The sequence below is a fragment of the Cherax quadricarinatus genome, chromosome 10 (assembly GCF_038502225.1).
Source record: "Cherax quadricarinatus isolate ZL_2023a chromosome 10, ASM3850222v1, whole genome shotgun sequence".
Taxonomy (NCBI): Eukaryota; Metazoa; Arthropoda; class Malacostraca; order Decapoda; family Parastacidae; genus Cherax; species Cherax quadricarinatus.
Window position 1 is genome coordinate 50,376,037 of NC_091301.1, and position 25,818 is coordinate 50,401,854.

The 25,818-nt window shown below is 41.3% G+C and overlaps 1 protein-coding gene across 3 annotated transcripts in view; it reads right to left on the minus strand.

The window, feature by feature from the left end:
* glu (structural maintenance of chromosomes 4-like protein gluon) overlaps positions 1 to 25,473 on the minus strand; it is a 429,361-nt gene extending 403,888 nt beyond the window's left edge. The window contains exons 1-2 of one of the 3 annotated variants that reach the window (XM_070083816.1): positions 25,202 to 25,473; positions 1,663 to 1,822 (exon numbers count right to left, since the gene is read on the minus strand). The gene's annotated coding sequence lies outside the window, so the exon portion shown is untranslated. Of the gene's footprint in view, positions 1 to 1,662; positions 1,823 to 2,456; positions 2,603 to 25,201 lie in introns of those variants that run through there. The other 2 variants (XM_070083815.1, XM_070083817.1) reach the window with 2 other exon arrangements.
* Positions 25,474 to 25,818: the final 345 nt, after the last annotated feature.

Genomic DNA, 25,818 nt, shown 5'->3' on the forward strand with positions numbered 1-25,818 from the left:
ACCCTCAAAGGGTTAATGGCTGCCTCATTGTGAAGTCTGAAGGTGACTTTAGTAGTGTCTTGGGGTAACTTACCAAGAGTTGTTATGAGGAAAGTAAGGTAGTGGTCTGTGGTATTATCTGTGATAATGCCTGATTTTAAAGGCGATATGGTGTTGGTCCAGATGTGGTCAAGTAGGGAAACACTAGTCTCTGTAATTCTTGTAGGTTTTGTTACTGTTGGTAGCAACATACAGTTACTCATTGTGTTTGTGAATTCAGTAAAGTGTGGGTCCTGGTCTTGCAGGAGATTTATATTGAAGTCACCTGAGAGTAGTAAGTGATCTTTGTTCATGCGTGCATCAGTTATCATACTTCCTAGGTTTTGACTAAATCGGCTAATGTTTGACTGTGGAACTCTGTAGATGTTTATCAATGTGAGAGGTTTTTGTAGGTATTTGGATTTGAATTTAGCTATTATATATTCCCCATGTTCATCCCTTGTGCAAATATTAGTGATACATTCTAGTTGGTCTGAGTAGTATATAGCTGTGCCACCCCCTTGTTGGTCTGGCCTACAGTTGTGTATGGCTGTGTAACCAGGAATGGCATAGACATCAGTAGTATCAGGCTTTAGCCAGGTTTCAGTTAGTGTAATGATGGACATATTGACATGTAAGGAATTTAGTAATGCTATGAGGTCATCGTAATGCTTGCTTAAAGATCTGATATTGTAGTTAAAGACACTTATGTTGTTGTTGGCTCTGAGGAGTGCCTTTGATTTGTTCTGCTGTGTAGTAATTACAGTAACTGTTTGATTCATTTAAGTCATTAAATAAGAGGTTGGTATCAGGATCAATGCTTGTAATCATAAGATTTGTAGTGAATCTATAGTTAGAATTAAGTATAAAACAAAGTAAATATTCTAAAGCTAAAAAAAATAGCACCTGAATTATTTAACAAATGTAAAAAAATGAGCTAAGGTAGTTTTTTAAAGCTAAAATAAAGGAGATAATATAAAAGGGACTAAAATAATTTGTGGTGAACAATAAAGTGGTAATCAAATAAATGAGTTTTGGAATATAATGGCAAAATAGTGAACGTATTACACTTTAGCACCTGAGAATAGCACCTTGATTATTTTAACAATTGTGAATATATGAACTAGGGTAGTTATATAAAGCTAAAATAAAGGAGAAATATATAAGGGACTAAATTAAGTAATGGTAAACAAAGTTAATTGGACAGATAGTCACTATGAAATAAAATTGGTTTAGGAGTAAGATCTGATTTGTAATATTAAATAAGTTGAGCAGTTTATTGCACAATAAAAAGTAAAAAATGTGAGGTAGTTGGTACTAGCTAGCAAAAGATAGTTTTGGGACTTGCAAAAAAAAAAGTAATTGGTATATACACTAATTGCACACACAATAAAAGGTGACTAAAACTAGTAGTGGTAAACAAAGTTAAATGGACAGGTAAGAACAATGAATAATATTAATTTGGAGTAAGATTTAACTTGTAACACAAAATTATGAGCAATTAATAGCAGTATGAAAGAAGTATAAAGTATTGGAGGTAGTTGGCATTAGCTAGTGATGAAAAATAAAAAAAATAATAATGCACAATATAATAGTAACGTACACTATATGCACCACACGTATATATGTATTAAGGGCACTTACCTAGTCTGTTACAGAAATGTCAGCTTTTCTAAGGAAGGTAGAGAAATCATGATCGTTTGAGATGGTATATTGTTGACCTGTTGATGTTTTCCTTACTAGTATTTTCCCATCTCGCATGAAACACTGGTGTATTTTGTTTTCCTGTTTAAGTTTTCTCAGCCTGAACAGAAGGTTTTGACGTTTTCTTGTTAGACACTCATTTATGTACACTCCATTTTTCATTGTATGATAATCTATGTAACTGTATTTGAGTATACCTGAATAAACTTACACAATCTGTTATAAATTACAAGTGATCAAATTTGTAAAGGAAGATGGGAAGCGAGCTGCATGAAAGTATTATGGGCCACCCTAACAAAGAAAATGGTGTGTGATTGGTGAAAACAAGAGGAGGAACTTCAGCAAGCAGGAAAATCACAATACAATATTCACAAGCTAATGGCTAAATGAATGGAACTTGGAAATGAGATGAAAACTTGAGTTTTAGGTCGGAGGAGCCAAGCTTTTGTAGTGACAATTAAAAATATCATTTTATGAAGCTAAAGTGAGAGGAGCTGGAAGAGAACATGATGATTTTTCTGGTGCTATGGGCTGGTGCTACGGGCTGATGCTACGGGCTGGTGCTATACATTCATAAAGAGCAATGGATTAGACATGCCAAAAAAACAAAAATAGCACAAAAATGCCCAAGGAATGTGTGGATAATTATGGATGACAATGACTGTGAATATTGTAAGTATTATATAAAGAACAGGGTCATAATGGAGTTTAATATACAGCCTCTCCTCACTTACCGACATACTCGTCTACCAACAACTCGGAGTTACGATGGGCTCTCCCCAACAAGTTGGTATTGTATGCTGTACGAGAACTTGGGTCATGGAAACGGACAGCGCAGCGTCTCAACATCAAGCATCTCAATCTCCTTCTTACAGCCACTCAGTACACTAGCTTTCCAAGTATCCAAGACCACATATTTGTACAAATTTGTACTTTATTGTGCACCCCATAGTACAAGATGGAAGTGCAGCAGCACTTGTAAGAGGAAAAAGAGGAAAATGGAAGAAATACAAAAGAAGTTCACAGTAAAGAGTTTAGGTAGTGTATTCATCTGTGTTAATATTTTCTGTGTCTCTCCTAACAGCTTAAGAAATTATTAAACTCAGTGAACAAGGTATGTCGATGGTAATAATAATAAATAATAATAGCTCTAGAGCGCTTTAAATGTCATATGTATTTCGTATAGGTTTGGTAGCTGACATTGAAAGCACTCCAGATTGATTGTTATTATTATTAATTATTATTATTATTATTATTATTATTATTAATACAATCGACATACCTTGGTCATTGAGTTTAATCATTTCTTAATTAAGCTGCCACAACAGACACCGTGAATGCACACATACAAACACACCAGATAACCCTTTTACTGTGAACTTCTTTCGCACTTCTTCCATTCTTTGTTCTTCTTTTTCCTCTTTCTACAATACTCACCTCTCACCCTACATTAAGACTACAAATATTTTAAGGTAAACAATGATTGTACTTTATGTATATTTTATTTTTTATTGCTTTCTGTAATATGTAAGAGTTACACATATTAAAATAAAGTTATAAAATTGGAGTTTCCTCTTTATTTTTTCTTTCTAATACGTGTACGTATTTAATTCACAATCTGGCATTGTTACAAAGTGGACGGAGCTACAGCAGAGAGAGAGAGAAGCAAGCATTGTCTCAGTAACTCATGATTGCCCATGACAAGTGGAGGGGTCTGCCTATCAGCACTATAAAATAATGTAGTATAATTATACTAGGGAAAGTATGGATTTGTCCGTTAAAAACAGAGTAGGGGAGTTAGTAGATGGGGAGAGGGAGGTATTAGGTAGATGGCGAGAATATTTTGAGGAACTTTTAAATGTTGAGGAAGAAAGGGAGGTGGTAATTTCATGCACTGGCCAGGGAGGTATACCATCTTTTAGGAGTGAAGAAGAGCAGAATGTAAGTGTGGTGGAGGTACGTAAGGCATTACGTAGAATGAAAGGGGGTAAAGCAGCTGGAACTGATGGGATCATGACAGAAATGTTAAAAGCAGGGGGGGATATAGTGTTGGAGTGGTTGGTACTTTTGTTTAATAAATGTATGAAAGAGGGGAAGGTACCTAGGGATTGGCGGAGAGCATGTATAGTCCCTTTATATAAAGGGAAAGGGGACAAAAGAGATTGTAAAAATTATAGAGGAATAAGTTTACTGAGTATACCAGGAAAAGTATACGGTAGGGTTATAATTGAAAGAATTAGAGGTAAGACAGAATGTAGAATTGCGGATGAGCAAGGAGGCTTCAGAGTGGGTAGGGGATATGTAGATCAAGTGTTTACATTGAAGCATATATGTGAACAGTATTTAGATAAAGGTAGGGAAATTTTTATTGCATTTATGGATTTAGGAAAGGCATATGATAGAGTGGATAGAGGAGCAATGTGGCAGATGTTGCAAGTTTATGGAATAGGTGGTAAGTTACTAAATGCTGTAAAGAGCTTTTATGAGGATAGTGAGGCTCAGGTTAGGGTGTGTAGAAGAGAGGGAGAATACTTCCCGGTAAAAGTAGGTCTTAGACAGGGATGTGTAATGTCACCATGGTTGTTTAATATATTTATAGATGGGGTTGTAAAAGAAGTAAATGCTAGGGTGTTCAGGAGAGGGGTAGGATTAAATTATGGGGAATCAAATTCAAAATGGGAATTGACACAGTTACTTTTTGCTGATGATACTGTGCTTATGGGAGATTCTAAAGAAAAATTGCAAAGGTTAGTGGATGAGTTTGAGAATGTGTGTAAAGGTAGAAAGTTGAAAGTGAACATAGAAAAGAGTAAGGTGATGAGGGTATCAAATGATTTAGATAAAGAAAAATTGGATATCAAATTGGGGAGGAGGAGTATGGAAGAAGTGAATGTTTTCAGATACTTGGGAGTTGATGTGTCGGTGGATGGATTTATGAAGGATGAGGTTAATCATAGAATTGATGAGGGAAAAAAGGTGAGTGGTGCGTTGAGGTATATGTGGAGTCAAAAAACGTTATCTATGGAGGCAAAGGGAATGTATGAAAGTATAGTAGTACCAACACTCTTATATGGATGTGAAGCTTGGGTGGTAAATGCAGCAGCGAGGAGACGGTTGGAGGCAGTGGAGATGTCCTGTCTAAGGGCAATGTGTGGTGTAAATATTATGCAGAAAATTCGGAGTGTGGAAATTAGGAGAAGGTGTGGAGTTAATAAAAGCATTAGTCAGAGGGAAGAAGAGGGGTTGTTGAGGTGGTTTGGTCATTTAGAGAGAATGGATCAAAGTAGAATGACATGGAAAGCATATAAATCTATAGGGGAAGGAAAGAGGGGGTAAAGGAGGTTTTGTGGGCGAGGGGCTTGGACTTCCAGCAAGCGTGCATGAGCGTGTTAGATAGGAGTGAATGGAGACGAATGATACTTGGGACCTGACGATCTGTTGGAGTGTGAGCAGGGTAATATTTAGTGAAGGGATTCAGGGAAACCGGTTATTTTCATATAGTCGGACTTGAGTCCTGGAAATGGGAAGTACAATGCTTGCACTTTAAAGGAGTGGTTTGGGATATTGGCAGTTTGGAGGGATATGTTGTGTATCTTTATACGTACAGTGGACCCCCGCATAACGATGGCATCACATAGCGATTAATCCGCATACCGCTTGCTTTAATCGCAAAAATTTTGCCGCGCATACCGATTAAAAACCCGCTCACCGATTTTCGTCCGAGACGCGTCCAATGTGCGGCCTGAGCCACGCTCACATGTTCCGCCGGTGGCATTGTTTACCAGCCAGCCTCCGCGGTAACATCCAAGCATACAATCGGAATATTTCGTATTATTACAGTGTTTTCGGTGCTTTTTCTGGAAAATAAGTGACCATGGGCCCCAAGAAAGCTTCTAGTGCCAACCCTACAGCAATAAGGGTGAGAATTACAATAGAGATGAAGAAAAAGATCATTGATAAGTATGAAAGTGGAATGCGTGTCTCCGAGCTGGCCAGGTTGTATAATAAACCCCAATCAACCATCGCTACTATTGGTGGTACAGCTGCTGCTGCTGCTGTAGCATCGTCTGCTGCTGCTGTAACATCGTCTGTTGCTGCTGTAGCGTCGTCTGTTGCTGCTGTACCACCGTCAGCTGCTGCTTCTGCTGTAGCATCATCTGCTGCTGCTGTAACATCGTCTGTTGCTGCTGTAGCATCGTCTGCTGCTGCTGTAGCATCGTCTGTTGCTGCTGTAGCATCGTCTGTTGCTGCTGTACCACCGTCAGCTGCTGCTGCTGCTGTAGCATCGTCTGCTGCTGCTGTAACATCGTCTGTTGCTGCTGTAGCATCGTCTGTTGCTGCTGTACCACCGTCAGCTGCTGCTGCTGCTGTAGCATCGTCTGCTGCTGCTGTAACATCGTCTGTTGCTGCTGTAGCATCGTCTGTTGCTGCTGTACCACCGTCAGCTGCTGCTGCTGCTGTAGCATCGTCTGCTGCTGCTGTAACATCGTCTGTTGCTGCTGTAGCATCGTCTGCTGCTGCTGCTGCTGTAGCACCATTGTTGGTGTGGCTTATTGAGAATACCAAGAAACAATTAACCCCAGAGGATTTGCCACCCAGGATAACCCAAAAAAGTCAGTGTCATCGAAGACTGTCTAACTTATTTCCATTGGGGTCCTTAATCTTGTCTCCCAGGATGCAACCCACACAAGTCGACTAACACCCAGGTGAACAGGGAAAAATGCCTGGAACTAGTGCTCATATTGGTGAATTTAAAGCCAGCAAAGGTTGGTTTGAGAGATTTAAGAATCGTAGTGGCATACACAGTGTGATAAGGCCTGTTCTGGAAGAAAATGCCAAACAGGACCTACAGTACTCAGGAGGAAAAGGCACTCCCAGGACACAGTGTCTCATCAGTCATTGCTGCATCTTCAATAAAGGTGTCATTTATTCTTCATTTAGTAGAGTAGTACATGCACAATATATACTGTGCATGTACTACTCTACTATTGTGCATGTATCCTTCTCTTTGTGTGTGGGAAAATGTATATTTCATGTGGTAAAAAAAATTTTTTTTCATACTTTTCGGTGTCTTGCACGGATTAATTTTATTTCCATTATTTCTTATGGGGAAAATTCATTCACATACCGATTATTTCGCATAACAATTACCCCTCTTGCACGGATTAAAATCGTTATGCGGGGGTCCACTGTATATGCTTCTAAACTGTTGTATTCTGGGCACCTCTGCAAAAGCAGTGATGATGTGTGAGTGTGGTGAAAGTGTTGAATGATGATGAAAGTATTTTCTTTTTGGGGATTTTCTTTCTTTTTTGGGTCACCCTGCCTCGGTGGGAGACGACCGACTTGTTGGGAAAAAAAAAAAAAAAAAAAAAAAAAATATATACTATCAATAAAGGTTATCTACCTATCATATTTATTACAGAATAATATTAGGTAAAACATAAATAACGTAGAAGCATGATAAAGACGCCCAAATTAATAGCAACTGACATTATATGGAGAAGTATTGGAGGGTGGACAGAGCTATGTGAGAGAGGGAGAAGGCATGGGCTCACAGCATTATAAAATATTGTATAATTATACTATTACTATTAATAAAAGTTATTTACCTATCATATTTATTATAGAATATTAGGTATAACATAAATAACGTAGAAGCATGATAAAGATGCCCAAATTAATAAAAACTGACATTAAACGGAGAGGTATTGAAGTGTGGGCAGCGGGGGAGGGCGGGGAGGAATTAAAACCAAAAAATGACTGCTATCATTACAGAAAACGTCATGCATTATGCACCTGAAGAGTAACTATAGAAGATCACTCTTATCCAATGCAAAGACTGAAAAAAGTGCCATTTTCTCAAAAAAAAATTTCCCAAGTAATCAGCTTTGCACATGTTTTCTGGAATATCTCAGAAGTAAGTTAACCTATTTCATGTTATATTACCTTTAATAATGAACGGATTGAAAGGATTTTCACAGCAAACATAAAACTGAATGTTTTAATTTCGGACAGTGACAGTTTTGAAGTATCAGTAAGAGGTGATTCCTCGATTAGTGACAAATTCATTTACCGATGTGGTTTTTGGAACGGAACTCCATTGGTAAGTGAGGAGAGGCTCTAATGTGAATAGATAAGAAGGTTTAAAATGACCTGACAACAGTGAGGCTGTGAAGATCAAGTAAAAAGAGGTTTTTATATTTTCTCAAAATATGCCTGCTAAAATTGGGGTAAGTCTTACATGCTGGTGCATCTTATATGCCAGAAAATATATAATGTGAATATTTATAATGAAGTTCTAAATGGGTTCAAACAACAACTAATATTTATGATGAAGCATAACTTAATATATGTAGCCTAATAATCTTGAAATGTAACACAATAAACCTTGACAATAAACCATGAAATATAGCAACACACAATCTTGACATAAACCATGAAACATAACACAAATATTGACAATAAACCATTAAATATAACACAAGAAACCATGAAATAAATCACAAACCTTGACAATAAACCACGAAATATAACACAAACCTTGAGATAAAACACAATAAACCATGAAATATAACAACATTGGTGGACTTATTTAGGTTGATATCCTTAAGATCATATTCCTTGGATCAAGATCCTCTGCCAACACCAAGGCACCTCCCTGTAGGCTGCAACATCATTATTATATTAAAAATAAGCAGTGAACCCAAGGTATGAAGTCATCTTCACTTCATCATCCCATACAAGAAGCATCCGTCTCTCAACAAGTTATCCTGATGTCGTGTCTGCACGTTTGAGCATCCAGACACAGGTACAAGCAGGATCCAGGCCGAAATTTGCCGAAATTCTCCGAGAATTGTAAGTGGCATCACAGTGACCCCACGCTACAGTGACTCCACGCTACAGTGTCCCACGCTGTTTCTCAAGTCACGTGTTCAGCGTCACTTGTATGTTGCTGTTGTTGTTGTTCAGCTCAGCACAGCCATTTCAGCAAGCCAGAGGCGAGTCTTGTGGTGATTTCTGCGTCCAGTGTGTTTCCCTGTGTTTGTGGGTGGGAGGAGGAGAGACCGCCAGATGCTCCCTCGCCATACACTCACCCACGCTCCTCACTCACCCGTCTACCATACACCACTCACCACTGCCCACTCCCTCTGCTGTGTTTTCTGCTGTTTTTCGTGTGATTCATTGCCAGAGCTGTGTATCCGAGTGCCCGAGGCCACTCGAAGCTACGTGGATCAGCATGCCACGTAGATCACGACACCACGTGGATCACGACGTCACGTTGGGTGTGGGCGATGTCACGTAGATCTACCAGCCACGTGAGTTACCAGATGTCTGAGGCCACATGCTGTGGTCTGATGCCCGCATCACATTGACGTCACCCACGATGCTGCCCGACTTCATGACGTCACGATGTCTGCCTGACGTCACCTCGAGATGTCTGCTGACGTCACCTCAAGATGTCTGCTGACGTCACCTCGAGATGTCTGCTGACGTCACCTCGAGATGTCTGCTGACATCACCTCGAGATGTCTGCTGACGTCACCTCGAGATGTCTGCTGACGTCACCTCGAGATGTCTGCTGACGTCACCTCGAGATGTCTGCTGACGTCACCTCGAGATGTCTGCTGACGTCACAGTGCTGCTGACGTCACCTTGAGATGTCTGCTGATGTCATCACGCCTGACATCACATGATGTCACATCGAGTGTTTCTAGTAATTATTTCTGTATTGTCGAGAAGATTGAGAGAAAATATATGTTGTGTGTTAATTAATTCCTCTCAGTCAGTGTTCTCACATGTTGTACTGCAGTGTGTGTGTAAAGTTTCCGTGTGTCCAGTGAGGTCTGAGCCAGACCTGACTAGCACCACTGTGTTAAGTCACCCGTGTGACCAGTGTGTTTGACAGCTGATTACTCAGCCCTGAGCATATGAGCCCTCTTGTACAGAAAGCCTTTATGCTCGTCGCTCGTGTTGTTCTGCAGAATCGTACCTGCTACGATTCCCATCGAAATTTGTTTCACTTCACCTCCAGACCGTCAGAGTGCAGTTATATGTAGAGAAACAAGTCTGGGGATGCTTAGGCTAACCCCTGCTATAACTCCAACTGCTGAGAGAATGACACACTGTGTCAGCCTCGTGTCACAAGCTTCAGTGAGCAGCCTGCACAAAGAAGATGTCACTTTGACTGCTAGCTCTCTCACTGCAGTCTGGTGTATGATGTTACGACTCCCAGATGTTTCGCCCAGTCGTCTCTGCCACGACTCGCTCCACAACTCACTCACGCTCGCCGGCAGTGACAGCCCAGCGACAGTACCAGTCGAGAAGTGTCCTCCTGAGTCGCTTGCCAGAAGTCCTGCCCAGTTGCCGAGTTTTGTCGACGCCTCACTCGAGGGCACCAGCATGTTGTGCCCCAGGTTGAGTGAAACCTGCAGCGACTCCTACGATGACTGCTTCACCGTTCCAGAGGAGACCGTAACCTGTTACGTCACAGCTCAGCCGCAGCGATGTCTCCCGTGTTGCAGTATCTGTCCAGACTCAGGAAGGCGTGCAGCGTTGCCCTTCGACGCTCACTGCCTATGACCACGATATTTAGCACACCCCACATGTTTTTTTCTTCCCTCCCTGTAGGAAGTTTTTTTTCCATGTTCATATGTATATATATGTTTTTATTTTGTGTTCTGTGCCCTGTTCCTACGAGAGAGACCGAGTTTCTTTTACCCACCAGTATTGTCGTATCGGGACGACGCGCGGTAGGTGGCCGAGCGTATGTAGACAGCCTGTACTGTCTGTGCAGACAGCCCCTGCTGTCTGCCAGCTTAGTTCATATTTCGCGCCATGCTGGTGCTGCCACCTAGAGGCCTTGCCACTTCAGTATGCCCAGACTTGCCTCACCCTCACTCACACAGCGGCCTAGCAGGAAGACACAAGTACTCCCAGCTCTCTCTCATCGGCATGGCCCTCCTGGGCCATGGGCACAACACAAGCCTGTGTACCCACTATGACTTAACAATAAAGTAAGAAGCCTCCGAAGACGTATCATTCACACCCCGCTACCATATACCAAATAATCTTTTTTTCGTCTACAAACCTGTCACACACTGCAACTTCTTGGGATCTTAATACTTGGGAATTCTTCGCTTGCCTAATTCTTGGGCACGACCTACTTCAACATTGAGCAAATGTTACACGACCTATGACTTCTGCACCTCTCCTGCCAATGGTTTATAAGCTCCTTCTCAGCACGTATGCCGTATTCTATTCAAGATTGATGGACTGACCACATCGACTCAAGGTTGAGGGACTGATTACCTCATTCTCCTCCTGTTCTTCAAGATTCTCCTTTGTATGGACTGATGAAGCCACTGTGTGGCGAAACGTTTCCTCAATAAAGATACCCAAGAGTTGCACAGGTGTCTAATTTATCAACATGTCGGTTCTCTGAACCATTCATCTACAAACCTGTCAGACACTGCAACTTCTTGGGATCTTAATACTTGGGAATTCTTCGCTTGCCTAATTCTTGGGCACGACCTACTTCAACATTGAGCAAATGTTACACGACCTATGACTTCTGCACCTCTCCTGCCAATGGTTTATAAGCTCCTTCTCAGCACGTATGCCGTATTCTATTCAAGATTGATGGACTGACCACATCGACTCAAGGTTGAGGGACTGATTACCTCATTCTCCTCCTGTTCTTCAAGATTCTCCTTTGTATGGACTGATGAAGCCACTGTTTACCTGGAGTTTACCTGGAGAGAGTTCCAGGGGTCAACGCCCCCGCGGCCCGGTCTGAGACCAGGCCTCCTGGTGGATCAGAGCCTGATCAACCAGGCTGTTGCTGCTGGCTGCACGCAAACCAACATACGAGCCACAGCCCGGCTGATCCGGAACTGACTTTAGGTGCTTGTCCAGTGCCAGCTTGAAGACTGCCAGGGGTCTGTTGGTAATCCCCCTTATGTGTGCTGGGAGGCAGTTGAACAGTCTCGGGCCCCTGACACTTATTGTATGGTCTCTTAACGTGCTAGTGACACCCCTGCTTTTCATTGGGGGGATGGTGCATCGTCTGCCAAGTCTTTTGCTTTCGTAGTGGGTGATTTTCGTGTGCAAGTTCGGTACTAGTCCCTCTAGGATTTTCCAGGTGTATATAATCATGTATCTCTCCCTCCTGCGTTCCAGGGAATACAGGTTTAGGAACCTCAAGCGCTCCCAATAATTGAGGTGTTTTATCTCCGTTATGCGCGCCGTGAAAGTTCTCTGTACATTTTCTAGGTCGGCAATTTCACCTGCCTTGAAAGGTGCTGTTAGTGTGCAGCAATATTCCAGCCTAGATAGAACAAGTGACCTGAAGAGTGTCATCATGGGCTTGGCCTCCCTAGTTTTGAAGGTTCTCATTATCCATCCTGTCATTTTTCTAGCAGATGCGATTGATACAATGTTATGGTCCTTGAAGGTGAGATCCTCCGACATGATCACTCCCAGGTCTTTGACGTTGGTGTTTCGCTCTATTTTGTGGCCAGAATTTGTTTTGTACTCTGATGAAGATTTAATTTCCTCATGTTTACCATATCTGAGTAATTGAAATTTCTCATCGTTGAACTTCATATTGTTTTCTGCAGCCCACTGAAAGATTTGGTTGATGTCTGCCTGGAGCTTTGCAGTGTCTGCAATGGAAGACACTGTCATGCAGATTCGGGTGTCATCTGCAAAGGAAGACACGGTGCTGTGGCTGACATCCTTGTCTATGTCGGATATAAGGATGAGGAACAAGATGGGAGCGAGTACTGTGCCTTGTGGAACAGAGCTTTTCACCGTAGCTGCCTCGGACTTTACTCTGTTGACGACTACTCTCTGTGTTCTGTTAGTGAGGAAATTATAGATCCATCGACCGACTTTTCCTGTTATTCCTTTAGCACGCATTTTGTGCGCTATTACGCCATGGTCACACTTGTCGAAGGCTTTTGCAAAGTCTGTATATATTACATCTGCATTCTTTTTGTCTTCTAGTGCATTTAGGACCTTGTCGTAGTGGTCCAATAGTTGAGACAGACAGGAGCGACCTGTTCTAAACCCATGTTGCCCTGGGTTGTGTAACTGATGGGTTTCTAGATGCGTGGTGATCTTGCTTCTTAGGACCCTTTCAAAGATTTTTATGATATGGGATGTTAGTGCTATTGGTCTGTAGTTCTTTGCTGTTGCTTTACTGCCCCCTTTGTGTGGCGAAACGTTTCCTCAATAAAGATACCCAAGAGTTGCACAGGTGTCTAATTTATCAACATTAATACATCATACACTACACCAGTTGGTATATTAATACATCATACACTACACCAGCTGCCACATAAATACATCATACACTACACCAGCTGCCACATTAATACATCATACACTACAACAGCTGCCACGACACATTAATACATCATACACTACACCAGCTGCCATGACACATTAATACATCATACACTACACCAGTTGGTACATTAATACAACATACACTACACCAGCTGCCACATTAATACATCATACACTACACCAGTTGGTACATTAATACATCATACACTACACCAGTTGGTACATTAATACATCATACACTACACCAGTTGGTGCATTAATACATTATACACTACACTAGTTGGTACATTAATACATCATACACTACACCAGCTGCCACATTAGGTTGGAGAGTTGAAGGAGGAGGCCTTGCTTCTCCAGGAGGAGATTAGGAGGCTGAAGGTCCACCTCAATGGGTTTGGGAGGTGGCTGGAGTTGTGGGGAATGAGGCTTCTAGCAGTGAGGTGCAGTCTGTCTCTCGCTGTGAGGAGGCTGTAGGTGGGGAGGTAGCAACGGCTACCAGCAGTGAGGTGCAGCCCAGCACCTGCTACAAGTGGCGAGCGGTTCACAGTAATGGGAGGCGCATCAGAGTAAGGAAAGTTAAGAGTGAAGATCTGAAGGTAGGAAATCGCTTCTCTGTTCTTCAGGATGAATGTACTTCAGTGGCCAGTGAAGGTAAGGTGACTCTCAGGTAAGATATATTGACCGTGCTTTTTGTAATAGGAATAAGAAGATGAGAGATAGTGTGTGCTTCCCTGGAGCTGGTGTTGGGGACATAGTCAACAGGCTGGATAATATCACGTTAGATACTTTTGTATCAATCAAATCACATATTACTCGGGTAGATAATTTCCAGTAGATCCTTCATGTGTTAGCTCAAATCACCGACCAGTATGTTTTAAATAAGTGACCCACTGATCAGATCAGATCGACTGGTCCGAACCCTTGACTGGTCCGAACCCATGACTGGTCCGAACCCTTGACTGGTTTCAAACGGTTTCGTTGGACAATAAAGCAGACTGTAAACGGATGGGGTTGTAGGCGCCCTTATAAACACAAACATTAAATATAAATCAGGAACGTGCACGGTAAGCTGTCCAATATACAAAAACAGTTAGAAACAGAAATACAAATACCTAGAGCTTCATTTAAGGAGAACAGATTATCCAACTTACGAGGTGATATAAAAAAGACCTGGAAAACCCTATCAGAAATTCTAGGAACAAAAAAGATATCACGAAATAGCGAAATAAAATTAGCAAAATCAGATGAACCCCAACTCCCACCAACAGAAACAGCAAACAGACTCAATGACTTCTTCTCCACTATAGGACAAAACCTTGCCAATAAAATCCCAAGCTCAGATACCCCACCAAATGACTACCTCACTGGCAACTACCCGAACACACTGTTCCTACCTCCGACTAACCCATACGAAGTCTCCCTTATTATCAACACGCTAAAAAACAAGGCAGGAGATTTAAATACCTTACCACCCTTTATATACAAAAAAGTGTCACAAGTGCTATCACCAATCATTGCAACACTCTTTAACAAATCCATTGAATCCTCCACCTTCCCCACAGTACTCAAAATAGCAAGGGTCACCCCGATCCACAAAGGAGGAGACCAAACAGAGTTGAATAACTATAGGCCAATATCCAACTTACACCCTCTCTCAAAAATCTTCGAAAAATTAATTCATAAACGAATCTACTCCTACCTTATCTCCCAAAACATACTCAACCCCTGCCAATTTGGATTCAGGCCAAATAAAAATACTAATGATGCTATTATACACATGCTAGAACATATATACACTGCAATAGAGAAAAAAGAAGTCCCACTGGGGATCTTCATTGACTTACGTAAAGCTTTTGATACAGTTAACCATGACTTGCTCCACGTAAAATTGTCACACTATGGTATAAGAGGGCACTCCCTCAACTACCTCAAGTCATACCTCAGCAACAGAAGCCAATATGTGTATGCAAATGGGGCAAACTCTTCTGCACAACCAATTACAGTTGGTGTCCCACAGGGAAGTGTCCTTGGCCCTCTTCTCTTTCTCCTATACATAAATGACCTACCAAATGCTTCGCAATTACTCAAACCCACACTATTTGCAGATGACACTACATACGTCTTCTCCCACCCGAGCCCAGTCACGCTAGCCAATACTGTAAATACAGAATTACAGAAAATATCTACCTGGATGAGGACTAACAAACTTACACTAAACATTGACAAAACCTACTTCATTCAGTTTGGTAACAGAGCTACAGATGTCCCTCTTAACATAATGATAAACGGATCACCTATCACAAAGCTAACAGAGGGAAAATTCTTAGGAATCCACCTTGATAATAGATTCAAATTTCATACACATATACAACAAATTTCTAAGAAAATTTCCAAGACTGTAGGCATACTATCGAAGATACGGTACTATGCTCCACAGTCAGCCCTCCTGGCCCTATATCACTCTCTTATTTACCCCTATCTCACCTATGGAATTTGTGCATGGGGCTCAACAACAAGTAACCATCTCAGACCACTAATTACCCAACAAAAGGCTGCAGTTAGAATGATAACAAATTCTCACTATAGGCAGCACACTCCACCAATATTCAATACACTAAACCTATTCACCATACAAAACATTCATACTTATTACTGCACCTATTACATACATAGAACACTTAACTCTGATATTAACCCTCCCCTCAAACATCTCCTTGCCAACCTCAACAGAACACATGACCATAACACAAGGCACAGATCACTCTTTGATGTTCCTCGTGTCCATCTCACACTATGCAAAAACTCAATGCACATAAAAGGCCCTAAAATCTGGAACTCATTACCTGTAAATATAAAAGAAACACTACCTGTTTATAAATTCAAGTCTCTTCTCAAAGATCACTTACTCACCCAAAACCAAATAAATACTGAATAACTGAACCTTATAAATTGTATATCTTAAATGTTTCTCACAATTATATCACATAAATGTTAAACCTAAATCCCAATCTAACTTTATTATTTTTTAAATACACTACCTAACAGAATACTCCATTCTACTGAATGTACAACAATGCATACAACCATATGACCTGTCTTTGTAATACTCACTTGTGCTTTATAGTAATCTGTTTACATTAAAGTTTTATCACCGATGTCATCATTGCTTAGTTCATCTTAAGTTAATTTTAAGCCAGCCCGTAATGCTATGCATAGTATAAGTGGCTTTGGCATACTGCTCTTTTCTGTATTTTTTGTACCTCTGTATGTGTGCACAAATTTTTAAATAAATAAATAAATAAATAAATAAATAAATAAATAAATATTCAAGAGGTTGCTAGTAGAATTGCAGTAAATCAACCATTCAAATCATTATGAAGCTGTGTGTAGTCTGTGGTCAGTCAAACAAACGGGCTTCCACATGGGTAAATTGTCATTTTTGTGGAAATTGGTGTCACGCCCCTTGTGCAGATATCCAAGAACTAGCTACAAGCAGTGTTAAAACAGGGAAGTGTTTTTGGGTATGCCCAAATGAGATAAATCTGTGGACTAAAATCACAAGGGTATTAAAAGAGGATAACATCAAAGCTGCTTTCATAGAATACCTGGAAGCTTTCTACAACAGATGGGAACATAAAAAGTCTGGGCTGAATGGTACTGCCCTTGATACTGGCCATGTAGTCAGAAACTGTAAGGCTGGAGATGAAGTCCTGGTAGTCAGTAAATGTGGGGCTGATAGTGCTGTCCTGGGAGACAGTAATGGTGAAGCTGGAGGTGCTGTCCTGGGAGACAGAAATGGTGAAGCTGGAGGTGCTGTCCTGGGAGACAGTAATGGTGAAGCTGGAGATGCTGTCCTGGGAGACAGTAATGGTGAAGCTGGAGATTTTGTCCAGGTAGTCGGGAATTATACGCAGGAATACATACAAATGACCTCATAGGGGACAGGAGCCATAGTATGGAAAAAAGTGTAGTCAAAGATAAGATAAAACCAATATTGCAAACTAGAAATATGCAGGAAATAGCAAACAAGAGGACTCCACTAGCAATAGTGAGGATATATTACCAAAAACAACTGGTGGGAGCTCCATTGTTGGTGCTAGGGAGGATAGAAGTAAGACAGGGAAACATGCACCAACAGGGAATACAGTCACAGAAACCCAAGGCAAATGGAAACCAAGCCTGTGCACATACTATGCACTTAGTATCTGCTGGCATGGGAAATCTGGAAAAACAGATGGGACGTGCAACTATGACCACCCTAGAAAATGCCATGCCCATATGACAACAGGAAAATGCAAACTCCCTTCCTGTAAGCTTTTTCACCCTGAAATGTGTACCTCTTCAGTACAGGAAAGACTGTGCTATAACTTAAATTGCCAGGCATACCATCTAAAGGGGACAAAAAGATACAAAACATCCAGGCCATGGGGAAAACCTGGGTAGCCACAGCCACTCAAGAGGGAGAGGTTTTTTAGTGCCAGGAAGGAAAAAAAAACTGGCACGAAATGGCAGAAATCGTACACCAAGTCCAGTCATTCCTGGAGTGGAACCACAGTCGATGGTCTCCACTCCAAACCAACAGATACAGATACTAATGCCGGAAAAAAAATCCCCCCCCAGTACCAACAATACCACCAGTCCGATAACATTCTTCTTTGCAAATATACAGGGTCTAAAGCCAGCAACAAACAACAAAATACCTTTCATCTGTGGACTGCTTGCAGAGGCAAAGGCAATGTTCGCGGCTTTCACTGAGACCCACATAAAGGATCACTTGGACAACGAAATATGGATCCCAGATTACAACCTATACAGATGTGACAGAGTGAACAGGCAAAAGGGGGGGGTTGGCCTGTACATTGCAGAGTCACTTGTTTGCACAGAACTGCTTAATGCCTCAAATGATGTAGTGGAAGTTTTAGCAGTAAAGGTCGAGAACCAAAACCTAGTCATTGTGGTAGTCTACAAGCCTCCGGATGCAACATCCCAGCAATTCCAGGAACAGCTGTTAAAAATTTACCACTGCCTGGAAAATCTTCCAGCTCCTGCACCCAACATCTTGCTCCTGGGGGATTTCAACTTAAGGCACCTAAAATGGAGGAATATAGCAAATAATATTGTTGCAGTAATAACACCAGGAGGCAGCTCTGATGAAAACTCACACTCACACGAGCTTTTAAATCTCTGCACAAAATTCAATTTAAACCAGCAAATAATAGAGCCTACTAGACTGGAGAATACACTAGACCTCATCTTCACTAACAATGATGATCTGATAAGAAATGTCACCATATCAAAAACAATATACTCAGATCACAACATAATTGAGGTTCAGACATGTATGCGTGGAGCCCCAGACCGACATAATGAGACTAGTCACGAGGGAGCATTCACCAAATTCAACTTCAATAACAAAAACATAAAGTGGGACCAAGTAAACCAAGTCCTAACCGATATAAGCTGGGAAGATATACTAAGCAACACAGACCCCAACTTATGCCTAGAACAGACTAACTCGGTGGCACTCGATGTATGCACAAGGCTTATTCCTCTAAGAAAAAGGAGGAGTAGATGTAAAATAGAAAGAGACAGGCGCTCCCTTTACAGGCGACGGAAAAGAATAACAGAGCGGCTAAAAGAGGTCAATATATCTGAAATGCGTAGGGAGACACTGGTCAGAGAAATAGCAAGCATCGAACTAAAGCTAAAAGAATCCTTTAGGAGTCTGGAATCGCGGGAAGAACTAAAAGCCATAAATGAAATCGAAAGAAACCCAAAGTATTTCTTCTCCTATGCCAAATCAAAATCGAGAACAACGTCCAGTATTGGGCCCCTACTTAAACAAGATGGGTCCTACACAGATGACAGCAAGGAAATGAGTGAGCTACTCAAGTCCCAATATGACTCAGTTTTTAGCAAGCCGCTAACCAGACTGAGAGTCGAAGATCAAAATGAATTTTTTATGAGAGAGCCACAAAATTTGATTAGCACAAGCCTATCCGATGTTATCCTGACGCCAAATGACTTCGAACAGGCGATAAATGACATGCCCATGCACTCTGCCCCAGGGCCAGACTCATGGAACTCTGTGTTCATCAAGAACTGCAAGAAGCCCCTATCACGAGCCTTTTCCATCCTATGGCGAGGGAGCATGGACACGGGGGTCGTCCCACAGTTACTAAAAACAACAGACATAGCCCCACTCCACAAAGGGGGCAGTAAAGCAACAGCAAAGAACTACAGACCAATAGCACTAACATCCCATATCATAAAAATCTTTGAAAGGGTCCTAAGAAGCAAGATCACCACCCATCTAGAAACCCATCAGTTACACAACCCAGGGCAACATGGGTTTAGAACAGGTCGCTCCTGTCTGTCTCAACTATTGGATCACTACGACAAGGTCCTAAATGCACTAGAAAACAAAAAGAATGCAGATGTAATATATACAGACTTTGCAAAAGCCTTCGACAAGTGTGACCATGGCGTAATAGCGCACAAAATGCGTGCTAAAGGAATAACAGGAAAAGTCGGTCGATGGATCTATAATTTCCTCACTAACAGAACACAGAGAGTAGTCGTCAACAGAGTAAAGTCCGAGGCAGCTACGGTGAAAAGCTCTGTTCCACAAGGCACAGTACTCGCTCCCATCTTGTTCCTCATCCTCATATCCGACATAGACAAGGATGTCAGCCACAGCACTGTGTCTTCCTTTGCAGATGACACCCGAATCTGCATGACAGTGTCTTCCATTGCAGACACTGCAAGGCTCCAGGCGGACATCAACCAAATCTTTCAGTGGGCTGCAGAAAACAATATGAAGTTCAACGATGAGAAATTTCAATTACTCAGATATGGTAAACATGAGGAAATGAAATCTTCATCAGAGTACAAAACAAATTCTGGCCACAAAATAGAGCGAAACACCAACGTCAAAGACCTGGGAGTGATCATGTCGGAGGATCTCACCTTCAAGGACCATAACATTGTATCAATCGCATCTGCTAGAAAAATGACAGGATGGATAATGAGAACCTTCAAAACTAGGGAGGCCAAGCCCATGATGACACTCTTCAGGTCACTTGTTCTATCTAGGCTGGAGTATTGCTGCACACTAACAGCACCTTTCAAGGCAGGTGAAATTGCCGACCTAGAAAATGTACAGAGAACTTTCACGGCGCGCATAACGGAGATAAAACACCTCAATTATTGGGAGCGCTTGAGGTTCCTAAACCTGTATTCCCTGGAACGCAGGAGGGAGAGATACATGATTATATATACCTGGAAAATCCTAGAGGGACTAGTACCGAACTTGCACACGAAAATCACTCACTACGAAAGCAAAAGACTTGGCAGACGATGCACCATCCCCCCAATGAAAAGCAGGGGCGTCACTAGCACGTTAAGAGACCATACAATAAGTGTCAGGGGCCCGAGACTGTTCAACTGCCTCCCAGCACACATAAGGGGGATTACCAACAGACCCCTGGCAGTCTTCAAGCTGGCACTGGACAAGCACCTAAAGTCAGTTCCTGATCAGCCGGGCTGTGGCTCGTATGTTGGTTTGCGTGCAGCCAGCAGCAACAGCCTGATTGATCAGGCTCTGATCCACCAGGAGGCCTGGTCACAGACCGGGCCGCGGGGGCGTTGACCCCCGGAACTCTCTCCAGGTAAACTCCAGGTAATGGGAACAAGCCCATTATCTGTCTCAGTGCTGGTGGAAATGATATTGGGAAGGGTAGGAGACAAGAGCTGCTAGATAAGTACAGGTCAGCTATAGATTTCATTAAGTTTAAGGGAGGGATCCCAATCATATGTAGCATCTTGCCTAGAAGGGGAGTAGGAAATGAATGGTTGTCTAGGGCAATTGGTGTAAATTGCTGGCTAGAGAGATACTGCAAGGAACTTGCAATCCCATTCACTGACAACTGGAACAACTTTTATGGCAAACATGATATGTATGCAAGGGATGGGGTACATCTCTCTGGGGCTGGGGTAGTAGCACTTGCAGACTCGATTGAGAAGGCCATTGGTGAAATGCCTATGATTTTAAACTGATAGAAGATAAAGGTATGGGTGTGTGTAGGAAACAAGCAGGTTGCAACACTAGGGTTGGAAACAGTAAATATATAAAAGGCATTCAGCATGAAGTTATAAATAAAAACAATAGATCAGGTCAGCAAACAAAGGGGGACAGCAGAGGGCAGCAAGGGACTAGCTCCCTTAAGGTTTACTATACTAATAGCAGGAGTGTAAGAAATAAGGTAGATGAGCTAAGATTAATTGCAAGTGCAGGAAACATAGATATTATTGCTATAACAGAGACCTGGCTCAATCTGAAAGATAGAGAGATGCCCTCTGACTGTCACATACAAGGCTATAAATTATTCCACACTGACAGGGTCAACAGGAAAGGTGGTGGAGTAGCGATGTATGTCGGAGACAATTTAAATTGTTGTGTTAGACAAGATATAAAATTAGAAGTGTCAGCCACTGAATCTATTTGGTTACAGCTTCTCGAGAGCCGAGAAAAACTAATTTTGGGTGTGATTTACAGGGCCCCAAATCTTGATAGGGAATGTAGTAAACTTCTATGGGACAAAATTCATAAGGCATCTACATACGAAAATGTTGTGCTAATGGGAGATTTCAACTATAGACAGATTGACTGGAGCAATTTGACAGGAAATTTAGAGTCAGGTGACTTTCTTGATACGATCCAGGATTGTTTTTTAAAACAGTTTGTGACAGAGCCAACTAGGGAAAATAACCTCCTTGACTTGGTTCTTGCCAGTAGGGAAACACTAATTAATAATCTTGAGGTTAATGATGAGCTTGGGGAAAGTGATCACAAATCAGTTTTAATATATCATGGAATTCCCCTAATAATGGCAATCAAGTCTCTGTCCCTGACTTCCGCTTGGCTGATTTCATAGGACTGAAAAATTACTTAGGTGGGCTGAACTGGAATGACCTGACTAAGGGTCAGGTAGGTGGTGATGGTTGCTGATATGACGCTTTCCAGGGCATAGTTCTAGCTGCTCAGTCAAATTATGTTCCAAATAGGGAAATCAGATCAAACAAAAATGATCCTAAATGGATGAACAATAGATTAAAATATCTAATTGGTCAAAAGAGAGGCATATATAGGCAAATCAAAAGAGGAGAGGGGCAATTAAGAAATCGATATATTCAGTTAAAGAGAAATAAAAAAAGGAATTAGAAAAGCAAAAAGAGATTATGAGGTTAAAGTTGCAGGAGAATCGAAGACTAACCCAAAAAGATTCTTTCAGGTATACAGAAGTAAGATCAGGGACAAGATAGGCCCACTCAAAAGTTCCTCGGGTCAGCTCACTGACAGTGATAAGGAAATGTGTAGAAGTTATAACACATACTTCCTCTCAGTTTTTACACAGGAGGATACCAGTGATATTCCAGAAATGATAAATTATGTGGAACAGGACGATAATAAACTGTGCACGATTAGGGTCACAAGTGACATGGTCCTTAGGCAAATAGATAAATTAAAACCTAACAAATCCCCAGGCCCTGATGAACTGTATGCAAGGGTTCTAAAGAATGTAAAGAGGAGCTCAGCAAACCTTTGGCTAATCTTTTCAACATATCACTACAAACTGGTATGGTGCCAGATAAGTGGAAAATGGCAAATGTGATACCTATTTTCAAAGCAGGTGACAGGTCCTTAGCTTCGAACTATAGACCAATAAGCCTAACCTCCATAGTGGGAAAATTTATGGAATCAATAATTGCCGAGGCAGTTCGTAGCCACCTTGAAAAGCATAAATTAATCAACGAATCTCAGCATGGTTTTACAAAGGGGCGTTCCTGCCTTACGAATTTATTAACTTTTTTCATTAAGGTATTTGAGGAGGTAGATCATGGTAATGAATATGATATTGTGTATATGGACTTCAGTAAGGCTTTTGACAGGGTCCCACATCAGAGACTATTGAGGAAAATTAAGGCACATGGAATAGGAGAAATTTTTTCCTGGATAGAGGCATGGTTGACAAATAGGCAGCAGAGAGTTTGCATAAATAGGGAGAAATCAGAGTGGGGAAGCATCACGAGCGGTGTTCCACAGGGGTCAGTGTTGGGCCCCCTGCTGTTCACAATCTACATAAACGACATAGATGAGGGCATAAAGAGCGACATCAGCAAGTTTGCTGATGACACCAAAATAGGCCGTCGAATTCATTCTGACGAGGACATTAGAGCACTCCAGGAAGATTTGAGTAGACTGATGCAGTGGTTGGAGAGGTGGCAAATGCAGTTTAATATAGACAAATGCAAAGTTCTAAATGTTGGACAGGACAATAACCATGCCACATATAAACTAAATAATGTAGATCTTAATATTACGGATTGCGAAAAAGATTTAAGAGTTCTGGTTAGCAGTAATCTGAAACCAAGACAACAGTGCATAAGTGTTCGCAATAAAGCTAATAGAATCCTTGGCTTCATATCAAGAAGCATAAATAATAGGAGTCCTCAGGTTGTTCTTCAACTCTATACATCCTTGGTTAGGCCTCATTTAGATTATGACTTAAGAAATCGTAATGACACGATTGCAAATAAACCATACCCCCGGCCGGGATTGAACCTGCGGTCATAGAGTCTCAAAACTCCAGCCCGTCGCGCTAGCCACTAGACCAGCTAGCCACAATAAGAGACTCTATGACCGCGGGTTCAATCCCGGCCGGGGGTATGGCTCATTTAGATTATGCTGCACAGTTTTGGTCACCGTATTACAGAATGGATATAAATGCTCTGGAAAATGTACAAAGAAGGATGACAAAGTTGATCCCATGTATCAGAAACCTTGCCTATGAGGATAGACTAAGGGCCCTGAATCTGCACTCTCTAGAAAGACGTAGAATTAGGGGGGATATGATTGAGGTGTATAAATGGAAGACAGGAATAAATAAAGGGGATGTAAATAGCGTGCTGAAAATATCTAGCCTAGACAGGACTCGCAGCAACGGTTTTAAGTTAGAAAAATTCAGATTCAGGAAGGATATAGGAAAGTACTGGTTTGGTAACAGAGTTGTGGATGAGTGGAACAAACTCCCAAGTACAGTTATAGAGGCCAGAACGTTGTGTAGCTTTAAAAATAGGTTGGATAAATACATGAGTGGGTGTGGGTGGGTGTGAGTTGGACCTGATTAGCTTGTGCTACCAGGTCGGTTGCTGTGTTCCTCCCTTAAGTCAAGGTGATCTGACCTGACAAGGTTGGGTGCATTGGCTTAAGCCGGTAGAAGACTTGGACCTGCCTCGCATGGGCCAGTAGGCCTGCTGCAGTGTTCCTTCGTTCTTATGTTCTTATGTTCTTAATACATCATACACTACACCAGCTGCCACATTAATACATCATACACTAAACCAGTTGGTACATTAATACATCATACACCAATTGGTACATTAATACATCATACACTACACCAGTTGGTACATTAATACATCATACACCAGTTGGTACATTAATACATCATACACTACACCAGTTGGTACATTAATACATAATACACTACACCAGCTGCCACATTAATACATCATACACTACACCAGTTGGTATATTAATACATCATACACGACACCAGCTGCCACATTAATACATCATACACTAAACCAGTTGGTACATTAATACATCATACACCAATTGGTACATTAATACATCATACACTACACCAGTTGGTACATTAATACATCATACACCAGTTGGTACATTAATACATCATACACTACACCAGTTGGTATATTAATACATCATACACGACACCAGCTGCCACATTAATACATCATACACTACACCAGTTGGTACATTAATACATCATACACCAGTTGGTACATTAATACATCACACACTACACCAGTTGGTACATTAATACATCATACACTACACCAGTTGGTACATTAATACATCATACACTACACCAGTTGGTACATTAATACATCATACACTACACCAGCTGCCACATTAATACATCATACACTACACCAGCTGCCACGACACATTAATACATCATACACTACACCAGCTGCCACGACACATTAATACATCATACATCATACAGTAGACATACAGTAACCTTCACTTTACCTTAAAAATTAGGTTAAAAATAGAGGAACTTGACAGAGGTTTTGGCGCGCAACCTCAAACAACAACAACAATGTTCCGTTCCACATCTCACAACATGTTAATCAACATTTATCAACATTTTTCAGTAATAAATCAGTATAGTGATAATATATACATGTTAAGTCACTCTTAAACTCTCTTAGTAATGTTCACAGCCAGAGAAAAAACATCTAATATGATTAATAATGATGATTTAAGACAAGAGGAGGAGGAGTCGGCGTTGTTATGTTGTGACCAGAGGAACAAGGAATGAACCAAGAGTGTCCGCACCACCGTGATGATGATTAAGTATAAGTAAGTAAGTAAGTAAGTTTATTCAGGTATACACAAATACAGTTACATAGAATTATCATATATAGCAGCATATGTGTAGAGAACCTAGGATAACCCAAAAAAAGTCAGACAGAGTGACTTATTTCCATTGGGGTCCTTTTACCTTATTATTATAGTATAAAGGTTATAATATTTTCTTATTGTTCTACAATGAAGATAACATCTTATTATCCTACTAAAAAGACTATCTGCGACACCAAGGTCATTAAGACTATCTACAATACGAGTGTCATTACAAGGAATAA